Genomic DNA, 17,086 nt, shown 5'->3' with positions numbered 1-17,086 from the left:
CCATGAATGAGATCTTCAGTCAGATATAAATTCCTTCTTTCATTTTTTCAGATCTCACATTTTTCTTAAGTCTCAGAAATTTTGTTCTGTTACTACTATCTCTTTGTAGATATCCGTCCTATCTTTTCTTTTTTTCTGTCCAGGAAGCATTTTATTGTTGCCTAAGTTTAGGAATTTTCACTGACAGAAAATCAACACTTTCAGAAAACCTCCCGCATGGCCCTGTTCAGCTTCTGGATCTTGGTTTTTCACAGATATTTCAGTGTATCTCTCTCCAGTAGGGACAATCATTCCACCCATGATTGACAGATCAGTCTTAACTTCCAATTTCAAGACTTGGCCTTTACTTAGGAAGCTCTTCAGGACCGTTTTTAATTAAGTAAGAGTGGCTTCATCTAAAGGAGATGTAGTGGTAACTGTGCACGGTACTTCTCCCCAGGTGGTTGTTCATCATGTTCGAAAAAGCAGAAATGACTCCAGGGGTGTTGTCCAGGCGACCATTCTCAGCAAGCACATTGATCAGGTTGGATGTTAGAGGAGAGAACCTCTCTTTTGTGCTCATGTCATTTAGGCTTTTCACTTTCACGGAACACTTTATATAGGGATTCATAATGGAAGCAGCCATTTTGGGTTCCTTCAAGATTTGTGCTACTCTCAACAATTCTTTCTCTACTTGTTCCAGTTTATTTGGTTTAGATGCAGCAGAATAAAGAGCAGTGGCACAGTGACCTTCAATATCATATACCTGACCAGGTGGCCACATGAGCTTGGAAAATGGCCTGACCACAGTTGTACTAAAGCATCACACCTGCTGGCACAAGCCGGACTCTGCTGGGACAGCCATCTTCTCTGGGGGTGGGGGTGGGGTGGTTAAGTCACACCCAAGTTAGAGGGAGAGATGCAAGGGCCCCTGTCCTACCTTCTTGATACTTTGCTTCAAAATTTTTGGCTGGTTTGAGGAGACTATAGCATGACAAATCAAGTCTGAGTAACAGTCCTCAAAAGCTCTGGACCTAAATGGTTTTATGAGCCAGGCTCTTTCCAACTTCCAAATAATAGCTGTATAGTAGCCACACCATGTGAACATATTATTCTGTATTAACTTCCAGCTGGGGCTAGGGCTCCCAAGTGTGGCTGGTTCTCAAACAAGCTGTAGGGAACTTACTAGAAATACAAACCCTTCACCCCACCCCATACCCACAGAATCAGAAATTCTGGGGCCAAGGCTCAGCACTCTGTATTGTAATAAGCTCTCCTGGCTAAATGAAGACTGAGGACCCCTGGGGTGAAGGGACCATCTTTACTCCCTGGATTTCTCATCAATCCTTACCTGGGTATGACTGATTCTAATTCTTCCCCATAAAGCTGTGTGTCCAGATCTTCATGTTTACATTGAGTACCTTATTCTTCATCAAAAAGAATGTTCAGTCCATTTATTTGCAATTTCTTAGGTTCATAATTTGAATAGCAGGAGCCCCATGAAATGATTTATTTTTTAATTACCAAACTAATAGATCCTTGTTATAAAAAATGGAAGATGCATACAAGCATAAATAAGAAAGTTATGATTACCCATAATTCTACTTCCCAAATATGATCTATGTCATCAGTTTGGTATGCACACTTCCAGACCATTTTCCTATGCACAGAGACATTTCTTTTGCTCACCAAAAAAGGAATCAACTTGTATAAACTGCACTATAACTTGCCTTTTTTATTTCATAATATATCATGAACAATTTTTCATGTTAATCAATAAACTTTCATTCGCTTTCTCAAAAAGAAAAAAATTTCTGGCTGGCATCATTCACATTTAAATGGATGTCATTCCACATGGGTCTGCCTTAGTCATCTAGAAGCACATGGATCTATTCCCTACAGATGCTCCTTTGTTTATCAGAACTCTATAACCATACTCTCTTGCAAATAATATGGAAGTTACACCAAATCCATTAGGATGTTTAGCCACTTGACAAGGAAGGTAACTTAATCAAGGCAGTAGGAAGCTAGCAGCAAGTATTTATTTCTGCCATACCTGAGCACAATACTTTCCTATCTACTAACTTCATATAGGCTTGGAGGTTAAGTCAGAGCCTATTGGAGAACACCTAAACATCTGAGCCATTTCTCCACCTTATGGAAAAAGGTGAGAAGCCATCCCAATTTGGCCAACCATAGACTCAACTGTCTAAAACTCATAGTGTTTATTATTGATGCTCACCTGACTTTCAGCAGCCACTACAAAACTGACTCCTAGATTCTCCATATTCTATATTCCATCTACTTAATTTCATTTTTCTTGGTCCTGCTTTTTAGTTAGAAAACCATTTAGCCTCTCCTTCAAGGATATGCCCCTTACTCTAATGCAGCATAGAAATAGATTTCAAGATAAAACTTCTTCTTTGTCCATGGATGACTGATAAATCTACACCTTATCCTCTATAAGGGGGGCAAGGAATTTCTAAATTCTTTCACCAACTCAGATACCACTTTTCTCAAGATTAGTGCAGATATGAGTTAGGTATTCCTGACTTCAATCTTGTTCAAATGTCTTCATTTTGGGCAGAAATCCCTCATAACCTTTGCTAATAATTATTTTTTTGTATATTTGGCAATAACTTTTAATTTTTATTTTTTTTAATTTCTTTTCAGTGTTCCATAATTCATTGCTTTTGCATCACATCCAGTGCCCCATGCAATATGTGCCCTCAATAATACCCACCAGCAGGCTCACCCAACCTCCCAATCCCCTCTTCTCCAAAACCTTCATTTTCTTTCTTAGAGTCCACAGTCCCTCATGGTTCATATCCCCCTCCATTTCTCCCAACTCACTTCTCCTCTCCATCTCCCCATGTCCTCCATGTTATTCCTTATGCTCCACAAATAAGCGAAACCATATAATTGATTCTCTCTGCTTGACTTTTTTTACTCAGCATAATCTCTTCTAGTCCCATCCATGTTGATACAAAAGTTGGGTATTCATCCTTTCTAATGGAGGCATAATACTTTATAGTATATGTGGACCATATCTTCTTTATCCATTCATCTGTTGAAGGGCATCTTGGTTCTTTCCAGAGTTTGGCAACTGTGGCCATTGCTGCTATGAACACTGGGGTACAGATGGCCCTTCTTTTCACTACATCTGTATCTTTGGGGTAAATACCCAGTAATACAACTGCAGGGTCATAGGGTAGCTCTGTATTTAATTTCCTAAGGAATCTCCACACTGTTTTCCAAAGTGGTTGCACCAACTTGCATTCCTTTTTTCAAAAATTTTTGGACTCAATATTGTTCAACACTTTCAATTCAATTCTTTTTGCACATTTCAGTGGATTTTAAGAATAAAGTTAACTGAATATGTATTTCCTCTCCCAACTTCAATTCACAGACTTTATTCTATTTTAGTTTAGTTTTGTTTTGCTTTAGGTAACATATGCCAACAGTCCAACAAATGGAGAAACAAAATCAACTCCATGGTGTCTTGAGTTTATTTTCCTGGGAGTCACAGTTTCATGAGTTACAGATTTGTTTTTTTCTTTTCAATTATCTAAATAGTCACTGTATTAGGTAAACTCATTATCTTTGGAGTAAAATTGGACCCTCACTTAAACTCTCCCATGTACTTCTTATGGGCCAAACTCTTCTTTATTGATATGTCCCTGGCCTCTTTTGCTATTCCCAAAATGATCTGTGACCTAATTACTGATTATAAGGCTATCTTTTAAGAAGATTGCATGGTCCAGATGTTCTTCCTTCACCTTTTAGGTGGAAGTGAGATGATGTTGCTTGTAGCCATGGCAACTGATAGATTCACTGCTATATGTAAATCCCTCCATTACAAAACTTTCAGGAGCCACCATGTTTGCATCAGACTTGTACTTGTGTCCTGACCACTGGTTTTGTGCAAACTATGAACCAAAAGGTGTTCACAGTAACTTCACTATTATGTGGCCCCAATGTTGTGAATAGTTGTCTGTCTGTGTGCATGTGTGTATGTGTGTGTGTGTGTGTGTGTGTGTGTGTGATCTGCCTCAAGTCATCAGACTTGCCTGTATTGATACTTACATCTTGGAGCTATTAGTCATTGCATTCAGTGGACCACTGACTTTAATGTATTTTATCTTTCTGTTCATCTCTGATAGCACCATTCTGATTACTGTCCAGGATCACTCCTCCAGTGGGTCTTCCAAAGATCTGTCCACTCTTACAGCCCACATTACTGCAGTGGTACTGTTCTTTGGACCTTGCATCTTTATTTACATATGACCATTCAGCAGGGACTCCATAAGTAAGAACCTCTCCATGAATTACACATTTTTCACTCCCCTTTAAAATAGAATCATCTACACATTCAGGAATAAAGACATGAAAGCAGTAAGAAAAAATAAAAACCAACCAAGCAAGTGAGTTCCAGAACAACCTTTTCTTTTCTTTTCTTTTTTCTTTCTTTCTTTTTTTTTTTTTTTTTGTGGTGAGCAGCAAAGCAAAGTTTTACTGAACAATAGTCAAGTGATAGTACATAGTACAAAGCTCCTGAGGAGGGAGGGAACTGAGATGGTTGCCTGCAGAACAACCTTTTAATTGAAACATTATAATCATCAAAAGTATCATCATCATTGTTGACATCATCATCCAAAAATACTGAGGTGTCTGATTTTTATTAACCATAAGTCACATTTGGGATATCAAACATCTGGAATTATGCATCTAAATATAAACCATTCCAATATAATCACATTCATATATATTGCAATTTTCGGCTTCTTATCAACTAAGTGAGATTCTGAGTAAGTATTCACTGAGTTCTAAGCACGGATCTAGCACTTCACATGTGTATTCTCTTAACCTTACAGCAATGAAAATAGAGCATATTATTAACATATTCGAAGTAGAAAACTGAGAATTATAAAATTTAATGAACTTGCCACAGAAACTTTAAGTCCTAGACCAAGAATCAGATCCTACCTCTAACTTCAAAATCTATGCTTTTGCAACAGATTTTCTCTCTAAATATTAAGAATATACATATATTTTTTTCTTGTGCCTTCCTTTACATGTTCCCAATAAATAACTCTTTCCAACAAGAGGAAAAAACAATTTCCCACTGATCTGAATATAAAGACTCACTAGCATTTCCAGTCTTCTAATACCACTGATTTAACAGAAGAACTTATTAAGACAGCTGAAAAGACTGATCCCAATTATCAAGGTATACAAGTATTAGTGTTACTCAATAGGGTAGGGAAGATCATGTATGAGACTAAAGTGATTGTGATGCCTCGTAATATTTCCACACCAAGTAATAAAAGCAAATGAAGCTTTTGATCTTGATGAAGTTGCAAAAGTTCATCTTCCCTTTTGTTTCCTTTGCCTTTGGAGACATATCTTGAAAGAAGTTGCTGTGGCTGATATCGAAGAGGTTACTGCCTATGTTCTCCTCTAGGATTCTGATGGATTCCTGTCTCACGTTGAGGGAACAGTCAACAAAACAAAGAGGCAACCCACAGAATGGGAGAAAATATTTGCAAATGACAGTACCGACAAAAAGTTGATATCCAGGATCTATAAAGAACTCCTCAAACTCAACACACACAAAACAGATAATCATATCAAAAAATGGGCAGAAGATATGAACAGACACTTCTTCAATGAAGACATACAAATGGCTATCAGACACATGAAAAAATGTTCATCATCACTAGCCATCAGGGAGATTCAAATTAAAACCACATTGAGATACCACCTTACACCAGTTAGAATGGCCAAAATTAGCAAAACAGGAAACAACATGTGTTGGAGAGGATGTGGAGAAAGGGGAACCCTCTTGCACTGTTGGTGGGAATGCAAGTTGGTGCAGCCTCTTTGGAGAACAGTGTGGAGATTCCTCAATAAATTAAAAATAGAGCTTCCCTATGACCCTGCAATTGCACTACTGGGTATTTACCCCAAAGATACAGATGTAGTGAAAAGAAGGGCCATCTGTACCCCAATGTTTATAGCAGCAATGGCCATGGTCACCAAACTGTGGAAAGAACCAAGATGCCCTTCAACAGACGAATGGATAAGGAAGATGTGGTCCATATACACTATGGAGTATTATGCCTCCATCAGAAAGGATGAATACCCAACTTTTGTAGCAACATGGACGGGACTGGAAGAGATTATGCTGAGTGAAATAAGTCAAGCAGAGAGAGTCAATTATCATATGGTTTCACTTATTTGTGGAGCAAAGCAAATAGCATGGAGGACAAGGGGAGATGGAGAGGAGAAGGGAGTTGAGGGAAATTGGAAGGGGAGGTGAACCATGAGAGACTGTGGACTCTGAAAAACAATCTGAGGGTTTTGAAGGGGCAGGGGGTGGGAGGTTGGGGGAGCCAGGTGGTGGGTATTATGGAGGGTACGCATTGCACAGAGCACTGGGTGTGGTGCAAAAAGCAATGAATTCTGTTTCACTGAAAAGAAATAAAAAAAAAGTGGATGATGTGCAAGGATGCTGAGCAACCAAATGGGAAGATAATTCTGAATATTTCTCTTTCAACTTTCAGCCCCACATTAGCTTTTCTACAGTCTTCTATCTATAGGAGATAGCTACAGGTCTGAAAATTAATTTCCTAAACTCTCTTATCAGGTCCTATTAGTGGAAGACACTAACATGATACTGGACAAGAGGAAGAATGGAGAATATATTCCTCTGCTTCGGACTCAGGCAGTAGCAGTACTGCACAACTGTGGACTCCAGAAATACTTTGGGGGGCTCAGCAACATCAGTAAGGTTGAAGGGTCCAAGGATCCTAAAACTTCATCAAGTGCATGAGCTCTTATCTTCTTACTCAGTAATAGGATAGAGGTTGCAGCATCACTAGGTGACACTGATCTGGCAGCATTTATGTTTTCTGAGTAATGCCTCTTCCTCTTTTGCTCATCCAGCCTTCAAGGTGGTAGTTGCTGTTTATACTTACCCTCAGTAATATAATTTTATCCTTTATGCTCCTCATTTCTGAACTGCAAATTTTTATTTTCAACTTTCTACTGAACTCATTTACTGGGTATCTTGAAGACATCTCAAGTCCAATATGTAAAAACTAAATTAGTTACCTACGATCCCAAACTTTTATTCTTCCTGCACTCTCCCTATTTGAACTAATAAGATATTGACCAGATTAATGGTCCAATGTAGAAGTCAAAATTTACATTCTATGACATATATATATATATATATATATATATATATATTTAATGGTGTCACACATTCTCGTGAGCTTTGTTATTTTTTTTTCGTTTTCTATTGCAATATCTGTTCTCGAGATTGCATCATTGCTACAGATATATCTTCAAGTTCCCTGGTTCGTTCTTCTGATGGCTTACATCAACTGAGGAACTCCTCTGGTGACTTCCATGTTTGAGTTATTGTACTTTGCAACCATAGACTCTCCATTTTAAAAAAATAATTTCCATCTTTTTTGATACCCTCTACTTGATTAGATATTGTCATACCTTCCTCTTCTTCTCTAGGCATGCTCTCCTTTAGTTCTCAGAATATAATTATAGTATCTACTTTGAAGTTTTTGTCTGCTAAGTTCAACATTCGAGTCTCCACCAAAGCAATTTCTATTGACCTCTTATTTCATGTATGGTGCATAATTTTGTTTTTCTTCAAATGTCTCATTAGTTTTGATTAAAACTGGATATTTTTTACAATGTATTGTAGAGACTCCAGTAACTGATCTCTCTCCTTTCTAATGTTGATGCTCTTGTAATCATTTGGTTGGTTGGTTGTTTAATTTCTGGACTCAATGAACTCAGAAGTTTATTGCCCCTGCAGTGTGTTACCCCTGATGTTCCTGCTCAGATACTTTTTCCTTGTTTCAATCTTGCAGTTTGGCTACCATTTGGACATCATAAGCCACTTATCAGTCAATGGTTTTGCTTAAATCTCCTAGGCCGGATATAATTTTATCCTGTAGTAGTAGACATGTGGCTTAGAAGCTGCTATCACAGTTCAAGGAATTTACATTTGTGCCCCATGTTTAGTCAGGGACTAATAGTTGGATGCTCCTTCTCCAGTATTTTGAGAGAGGCATACAGACTTGGACGCTGATACTCTCTTCCAGACTAACATAATTTTTTTTTTTTTTTTAAAGTTTGGATCCCTAGGAGTCACCATTGGTTTTGGTGTTGCTTATTTTTTTTTTATTTATTTTTTTCAGTATTCCAAGATTCATTGTTTATGCATCACACCCAGTGCTCCATGCAATACATGCCCTCCTTAATACCCACCACCAGACTCTCCAAACCCCCCATCCTCCTCCCCTCCTCCCCTCCAAAACCCTCAGTTTGTTTCTCAGAGTCCATAGTCTCTCATGGTTCATCTCCCCCTCTGATTTCCCCCAATTCACTTTTCCTCTCCTTCACCAATGGTGTTGCTTATTTTTCATACAATATTTGGATAGAGGTTGTGCTTCATCTTGTGCCATCATTTGTACACCCTCTGTTACCAGATTTTCACAATTCTACCTGACAATTTGGTCTAAACCTCTTTTTCATTATCCTCCAGGGCATTAGGTCAGATTTTCATCATTTCTTTCTTTTTTTAAAGAATTTATCTATTTATTTTTAAAATATATATTTTTAAAGATTTTATTTATTTATTTGACAAGAGAGATCACAAGTAGGCAGAGAGGCAGGCAGAGAGAGAGGGGGAAGCAGGCTCCCTGCTGAGCAGAGAGCCCAATGGACCTGGGATCATGACCTGAGCTGAAAGCAGAGGCTTTAACCCACTGAGCCACCCAGGCACCACTTTAAAATAAAGGCGCCCCTTTAAAACATTTTTACTTATTTATTTATTTGAGAGAGAGAGAGAGAAAGAGCAAGCAACAGAGAGCAAGAGCTGGGGAGAGATGAAGAAACAGCCTCCCCACCAAGCAGGGAGCCTGACATGGAGATCAATCCCATTACCCTGGGATCATGACTTGAGCAAAAGGCAGATGCTTAACTAACTGAGCCACTCCAGTGCCCTAGATTTTTATCATTTTTTACCTAGATTATTTGAATAATGCAGGAATGACTTCACAGCACTACTGTCATAGCCCTGTGAAAACTCAATTCTTTTCAGTCTCTATTTTTACTATTTCAAAATCTATTATTTCAATTACTATTTCTATATTTACTATTTCAAGCTCCTCAGTAATTATAGTATACCAACTACTTTGATTGATACTTAAGACCCTTCAAAGTTCTTATTCTAACCTAACTTTCCATCCTCATCAAAAATTTGCCCTTCTTCTCCACCCAAGCTATCACATATTTCAAACTTACTAGCTATTTTCTATTCACACAATATGTCAAAATACTCTATGCTTCCATTCCTCCTACATGTAATTATCTCTGCCTAGAATTTTCTTCTTGCTTCTCTCTGCAGCCAATCAATGCCTATCATTAAAGACAAAGTTGCCTCTTTGGGGAAAGTTAGCCACTTTCAGGAGAAATTTGCAAACTCCATAAAACACGGTTTGCCTTACTGCATACCTGTATCATCACACTTGGCAATGGGTTATTTGGGGTCAATATTGAATAGTAAGATTCTGAGATCCTTGAGGATAGGTTCCTGACATACAAAATGGGCCCAAGGAAGTTTGAGACTTGCTGAGTTCAACACCTATTTCAAGGCCTCATTTTAGTCACTTGAGAGATAGTAGTAAAAAGTTTCCTTATATCTTAGAGCAATATCTGCACTGTAAGAACTTATGCTTCTATCAAACCAATTTAAATAGAACACCAGAATATTCTTTAGAGGAAATGAAAGGACAGTATATTAAAACGTAGAGAGTTAAGAGATATTAGAGAACAGAAAGTAAATTCACTCAATAAATTAGCTAAAACTAAGAATGAAGGGTCAATGCTAAATACAATCTGTGCCACCAAGGAATACACAATAACATAATAGAAACTGGGAATATTAAATATCTGAGGACAGAAAAGGAATACTTGAGTAATCACAGAATTTTACCCTGGTCAATACTGTAGGGTAAATACTGAATCAAAAGTAAAGAACTATGAATGTGGAAAGTTGGGACCTGTATTAATTGGGTCAAATCTGTTGTTGAACCAAAAGAGAAGACTGAATTAAACAGTCAATTAAACCCATTGTCCCAAAGGAGGGTGAATACATTTTAAGCTGTCTGTAGCCAATTGATCAAGTGTAGGTTAAATATGAGAACATCTATTTATGTATCTTTTAAATTTTAAAAAATAAGTAAGCATTACCTATTTAACAGTCAGATTATTTTTGGTACTCTAAATTAATCTATATAATACCTGGTCACCTTACATATGACACTTAGGGTATATTAATAAAGAGACAGAGGGATTTAGAGCAGTTCCTTTTGCAGTTATTTGCTTTGAACACATTGCTATGTATCATAGCTTAGGTGTGTCAAAATTGGAAGAAGGGGATACTTAAAGATTATTTTATCTTATTTTAACTTAATTCATCCTCCAAAACTTTGTAAGGAGCTTAAAAAGATTTGTACCAATAAACTCTGAATTGAAGATAATTCTAATTTATTAAAATTCACATAAACAATTATTAAATTGTAGAGCTGACAATTCTATCCATAATATGAACTCTTTGTCAGCTAAATCACAAAGTAAAAGAACAAGCAATCAGAACTGACAACAAACTGGCTAAAACAATCTGAATTATTAAGAAATATTATTTTACAATATGGATTTAATTCAATTATTATTCACAATGAACTTGACAATCTATACTATACCTTGGTATATTAGCTAGTGATCACAATAAGCAAAAATTTTTTAAAGTAAAAATAAAAGACATAAAATTGGGGTACATGGGTGGCTCGATAGACTGAGTGTCCAGCTCTTGATTTCAGCTCAGGTCATGATGTCAGGGTCATGAGATCAAGCTCTGGGTCAGACACCAGGCTCACCATGGAGTCAGCCTGAGATTCCCTCTTTCTCCCTAAGTCCCTCTTCTGACTCACACTCACTCACTCTCTATCTCTCTCTCTCAATATCTTTCTAAAATAAATATCTTTAAAAATTAAAAAAAATTGTAATATTAATACTCACCAGCTAATAAATGGTTTAAATTTTTCACTAAATGTAATAAAGTGTTCTTGAATGTTTTTGACTAATACAAAAAGTGTAAAAGTCACAATCTACTGAGAAAATAATTCTCCTTTTGCCCACTTAAAAATGGCTTAAATAAGCAATATGGCAATAAATAAAATGCATATCTTATCAGCAAACAATATCAAAACCTATAAAGAAAACTATTTCTAATGATTTGCAAGTTTAATTATTTGTGTTAGAATCAGATTTGTTTTACAGCAAGGAGTCTTGCGTTATACAAACTACGGATGATTTTAACATCTGTACCTAATATTCTTTCACCAACTCTAATGATTCCTATAATAAATGCAATGCCTAGGACAAAAACTACATTAACCTTTGAGTTAAGTGGTGAATTTGACTGGAATTAAATAAGAACTTCCACAGAAGTGACAGCGATATCAACCAATTTGAAAGTTATTTGTTACTGCCTATGTTCTCCTCTAGGATTCTGATGGATTCCTGTCTCACGTTGAGGTCTTTCATCCATTTTGAGTTTATCTTTGTGTACCGTGTAAGAGAATGATTGAGTTTCATTCTTCTACATATAGCTGCCCAGTTTTCCCAGCACCATTTATTGAAGAGACTGTCTTTTTTCCACTGTATATTTTTTCCTGTTTTGTCGAAGATTATTTGACCATAGAGTTGAGGGTCCATATCTGGACTCTCTACTCTGTTCCACTGGTCTATGTGTCTGTTTTTATGCCAGTACCATGCTGTCTTGGTGATCACAGCTTTGTAATAGAGCTTGAAATCAGGTAACGTGATGCCGCCAGTTTTATTTTTGTTTTTCAACATTTCCTTAGCAATTCAGGGTCTCTTCTGGTTCCATACACATTTTTGGATTATTTGCTCCAGCTCTTTGAAAAATACTGGTGGAATTTTTTTTATCTTTTTTTAAATTTATTTTCAGCATAACAATATTCATTGTTTTTGTACCACACCCAGTGCTCCATGCAATCCATGCCCTCTCTAATACCCACCACCTGGTTCCCCCAACCTCCCACCCCCCCAACCTCTTCAAACCTTTTAGATTGTTTTTCAGAGTCCATAGTCTCTCATTGTAAACCACATTGAGATATCACCTTACACTAGTTAGAATGGCCAAAATTAGCAAGACAGGAAACAACATGTGTTGGAGGGGATGTGGAGAAAGAGGAACCCTAATACTGGTGGAATTTTGATCAGAATGACATTAAAAGTATAGATTGCTCTAGGCAGTATAGACATTTTAACAATGTTTATTCTTCCGATCCAAGAGCATGGAATGGTCTTCCATCTTTTTGTGTCTTCTTCAATTTCTTTCACGAGTGTTCTGTAGTTCCTCGAGTACAGTTCCTTTACCTCTTTGGTTAGGTTTATTCCCAGGTATCTTATGGTTCTTGGTGCTATAGTCAATGGAATCAATCAATTCTCTAATTTCCCTTTCTGTATTTTCATTGTTAGTGTATAAGAAAGCCACAGATTTCTGTACATTGACTTTGTATCCTGCCACGTTACTGAATTGCTATATGAGTTCTAGTAGTTTGGGGGTGGAGTCTTTTGGGTTTTCCATATAAAGAATCATGCCATCTGTGAAGAGAGAGAGTTTGACTTCTTCATTGTCAATTTGGATACTTTTATTTCTCTTTTTTGTCTGATTGCTGTTGCTAGGACTTCTAATACTATGTTGAACAAGAGTGGTGAGAGTGGGCATCCTTGTCGTGTTCCTGATCTCAACGGGAAGGCTGCAAGCTTTTTCCCATTGAGGATGATATCTGCTGTGGGTCTTTCATAGATAGATTTGATGAAGTTCAGGAATGTTCCCTCTATCCCTATACTTTGGAAAGTTATTTGTGACATCTTTTGTTGGCAAGTTATTGAAATAAACTTTGAAGCCTATGGTGTGAAGTATGCCAAGATCATCATTTATGATTAATTTTATAAAAGAAACACTTGTGGAACAAGAATTTACTGTAGCATTTTATAGTAAAAGGGACAATGACTATGAAACTATTTGGGGCCATATAGGTATTCTTGAAAAATCTCGTACACCAAAAAAATTATTATTAAATTTTGGTGACCATAAAACAGTTGTATCATTTCAATTTTAAATTATTTACCATAATGTATTTTAACATTTCCTTTTAAAATTTCTACTTCCTAAATAATGTTGTACATAATTATGCTGTCAGTAGTAAATTTATAACATACAGAGATCTATTTTTATCTTAAGGGTATTATACTCAGAGAAGTCTGAAGATTATTCATCTAAAAATCATCCAGTGTTGTTATAAAGAAGGTAAGAGGATAGCTTGGAGTAATAGGAGGGAAAATAAGCATCCATTAATTCAAAGATGTCTACAATTCCTATAGCACAACCAACCAACCAACACTCTCACATCCGTTGTAATCAAGCCAATACTCCAAGAGAACCACAGTATGCTGCAAGGTTAGAAATTAAGAGTAAACATCTCTCCTGGTCATGCTAGGGCAGCAGCCACCATGCTCTAATAACTCCCACTGAAATTTGGATTCCCAGAGCTCCAACACATCTGCCTCCAAGTGATTCACATCTTTATAAAAGAAGCAGAAAATAGTATATACATCCATATACAGAGCATCGCAGAGAGTGCAAAGCAGATTTTTAATTTTGATTAACCCAGTGAACATATTGTTCTTCATACTTTGCCTTTAGAACTGGTAAGTGGAAACATCATAGAGGGCTAATTCGTTAGAGGTTTAATTTACTGAAAACAGTATTTTAATTAATTTTCTGTTGGTTGGAAGGAAAAGGCTGTGGATTTTGGGACATCAAATCCTCTCTCATGGTTGCCTAGTTGTCACAGTCAGTTAAGCATCTGCCTTCAGCTCAGGTCATGATCCCAGAGTCTGGGATCTAGCCCCACATCAGGCTCCCTGCTCAGGAGGGAATCTGCATCTCCTTCCCTCTCTGCCACCCTCCATTTACATGCATTCTCTCTCTCTTTCTCTCTCTGTCTCTCTCTCTCAAATAATAAAATCTCTTTAAAAAATCCTCTTTTACTGGGAGATCATATACTGTAACACAATGATGTAGAACCAAGAATTTTTATACAAATTTAAAGGATATATGCTCTCAACATGATATTGATGAGTAAAACATGACAGGAGATCGTCAGTGATTAAAAATGATGACTAAAATTAAGAAAAGCAAATTGTGAGGATCCTGGTAACTCACACTAGCATTGAAAACAACGTAATAGCTAGAAATTCATCTTTTTAAAAAATTTTTTAAACACAATAGCAGTATTTTTCATTTCATCATTTCAGGTGCTGATAGGACATGTAAATAGGCACATCATAATGAATGCTGGAGAAGGAGCAGGTGAGAGAGAATTAAGGACCAGAGCTGAATAGCAGAATCTCTCTGCCTAAAACTGACCATTACACCATAAATACAAATGAGATCTTAGGAATAAAGAGGGAGAAGTCCTTCCAAGATGTTCATATGCAGGGAAAGGAAGGAAATGGAATAATTCAGGAAACTCATGTGTATTCTAAATAGTAGGAAAATATCAAGAAAAACTTTTAACAAAAAGAGAGTAGTTTCCAAATGCATAAGGCTGTCAAAAATGTAATCCAAATAGGGGACATTAAGAAATTTAGAAACTTGGTTGTATTGGATATGCAGTATGTCATTGATTGTCTCATACTATAATAAATTTGAACACAAGCAGCTCGATAGTATACATATTATTGAAAAAAACTAAACTAATATATTAATGATACTTAAAACTTAAGAATAAAAGCAAAAAAATATATAGTAGTTTCAGTTTTACTCAACTATAACTCATATACTATGAAATTCACCTGATTTCAATATATATTTCAGTGATGATTATTTTTTTTAATTTTTAAATTTTTTTATTAACATATAATGAATTATTAACTCCAGGGGTACAGGTCAGTGAATTGCCAGGTTTACACACTTCACAGCACTCACCACAGTCAGTGATTATTATTATATTCACAAAGTCATGCAACCATCACCACAATCTTATTTTAAATAATTTTATCATCATAGAAAGGAAAGACTGCCCATTTATACTCAAAGTGATACTCAAATTTATACTCAGAGCTCAAAGTGATACACTTTCTGTCTCTATAGACTTGTTTAGAAGACATTTCACAGAAATAAAATCATACATGTGGCCTTTTGTATCAGGCTTCTTTTACTTAGCCTAATGTTTTTGAGGTCCTTCAGTACTTTACAGTAAGTATGCATAAATTTTGAAAAACAAAAATCAGTGGAGATTGAAATTTTTATTTTTCTCTTCAAGTGCCTATAATGAAAGGAGGAAATATTTACTTGAATCAGTTAGTCTTACATTAAGTAACATATATTGTATATACGTGAGGAAGAGCAGAAATGCTCATATCCAACTACTTAATAAAACGAGTTTTGGCTTGTTCCTTTCCTAATGGGGATTTACATGGAAAATTCTTGATTTGTAAACTTGGATTTACATGAATGATTCAGATACAGTGCATGCTGTCTTGGTGCTCATTCTGTGCCTGGCCAGAATCCTACACATACACCCTCTCAGCTAATACTGCATCTCTTTAGTGTAGTCCTGTGTCTAAGACCTGGGAAATTTACTTTATGGGGATCTAGATTTTTGATTTACTAATGAAGATGTGGGAAATAAATGATTTCAAAGTTCCTTCCTAGTCAAATATATCATTATTCTACCTTCAGTTTCCTCCAAAGTACATCATAAATTGAGTAAAATAATTACAATAAAATATGCAATTGATTAATAGAGAGGAAGAAAATTTTCTTCACTAACAGAATTTTTGTCTAAACTATATGCATTCTTTCCTTTCATTTATATTGCCTTTATTCACTCATACAAGAACAGGTATATTAAGTGTAGAGCTAAAGAAATAGTTCTAGAGATTTGCTTGGGAAAGGAAAAAGAGAAATAAGAGAAACAAATGCTGGGAAAGCTATCAACATAAATGAATGCCAGTTTTCCCTCTAAAATAAAATGAAAAGGCAAATAAAGCTATAAAATAGGCTTTATTTGTATTAACTGCATTACACTTCACTGTATTCATTCCATATGCAAGTTTTTCTATTGTATCATGGGGCATGCAATTCCATGTAGCAAAGGTATTCCCAAATTGTAGTTGGCATATTCATTTCATATTCACTCTCATTTCTCCAAAGAGTATCTAATTATTAAAATTACTTTTGGGGCACCTGGCTGATCAGTCAGTGAGCATCCGACCCTTGATTTCAGCTTAGGTCATGGTCTCAGGATGGTGAGATGGAGCCCTGTATCAGGCTCCACACTCAGCATGCAGTCTGCTTGAAATTCTCTCTCTCCCTCTCCTCTGGCCCCTCCCCCTACTGGTTCCCTCTAAACAAATGAACAAAAAAAATAAAATCTTTTTTTAAAAAATTACTTTCACAAAGGTCTCCAAAGGACAATTCTTGCTCACTCACCGGATAATCATGAAACACAGCCCTTTGAAGACCATGTGCTGAGTGGCTGTCCTCTTCCAGACCCACTGTTATCATTCAACATCCACTCTGTCTAGTCCTGGAGGTTGACTGACAAGAACATCACTTTCATCTTTATTTGCCCTAATTTATATGCATTATCCAGTTCTTAATAATATCTCAAATAGGAAAGTAGTCGAGGGAATTAAGGTTGGAGAATGGTGGTAGGACATTTTGACTAGGACCCGAGTAGAAATAAAAAGGAGAAAGTTATAGGTCATTGGAGAAAAGAGAACAAATACTCTCTATGTACCTTCCTATCTGCATTCAGTCCCTTTTCTAAAGGTACCATTCCTCTTACTCATTGCTCTGAATTCTCTTCTTCCCATGTACTTAATGTTTTTATTTGGTTTAACATGTACATTGGAATGGGCCTAGATTCAGGATCAGATTGACTGGGCTTGAATACCAGCTTTGACCTTT

The 17,086-nt window shown here is 36.4% G+C and overlaps 1 pseudogene; it reads right to left on the bottom strand.

Annotated features, from left to right (window-relative positions):
• Positions 1–200: 200 nt before the first annotated feature.
• LOC116867524 lies at positions 201–844 on the bottom strand (annotated as a pseudogene).
• Between the last annotated feature and the right edge of the window lie 16,242 nt (positions 845–17,086).

This window comes from Lontra canadensis, unplaced genomic scaffold (genome assembly GCF_010015895.1).
Source record: "Lontra canadensis isolate GAN:19392208 unplaced genomic scaffold, GSC_riverotter_1.0 scaffold12, whole genome shotgun sequence".
NCBI lineage: Eukaryota > Metazoa > Chordata > Mammalia > Carnivora > Mustelidae > Lontra > Lontra canadensis.
Note: the sequence above shows the minus strand (reverse complement) of the source record. Positions and strands in the feature narration are given on the sequence as shown.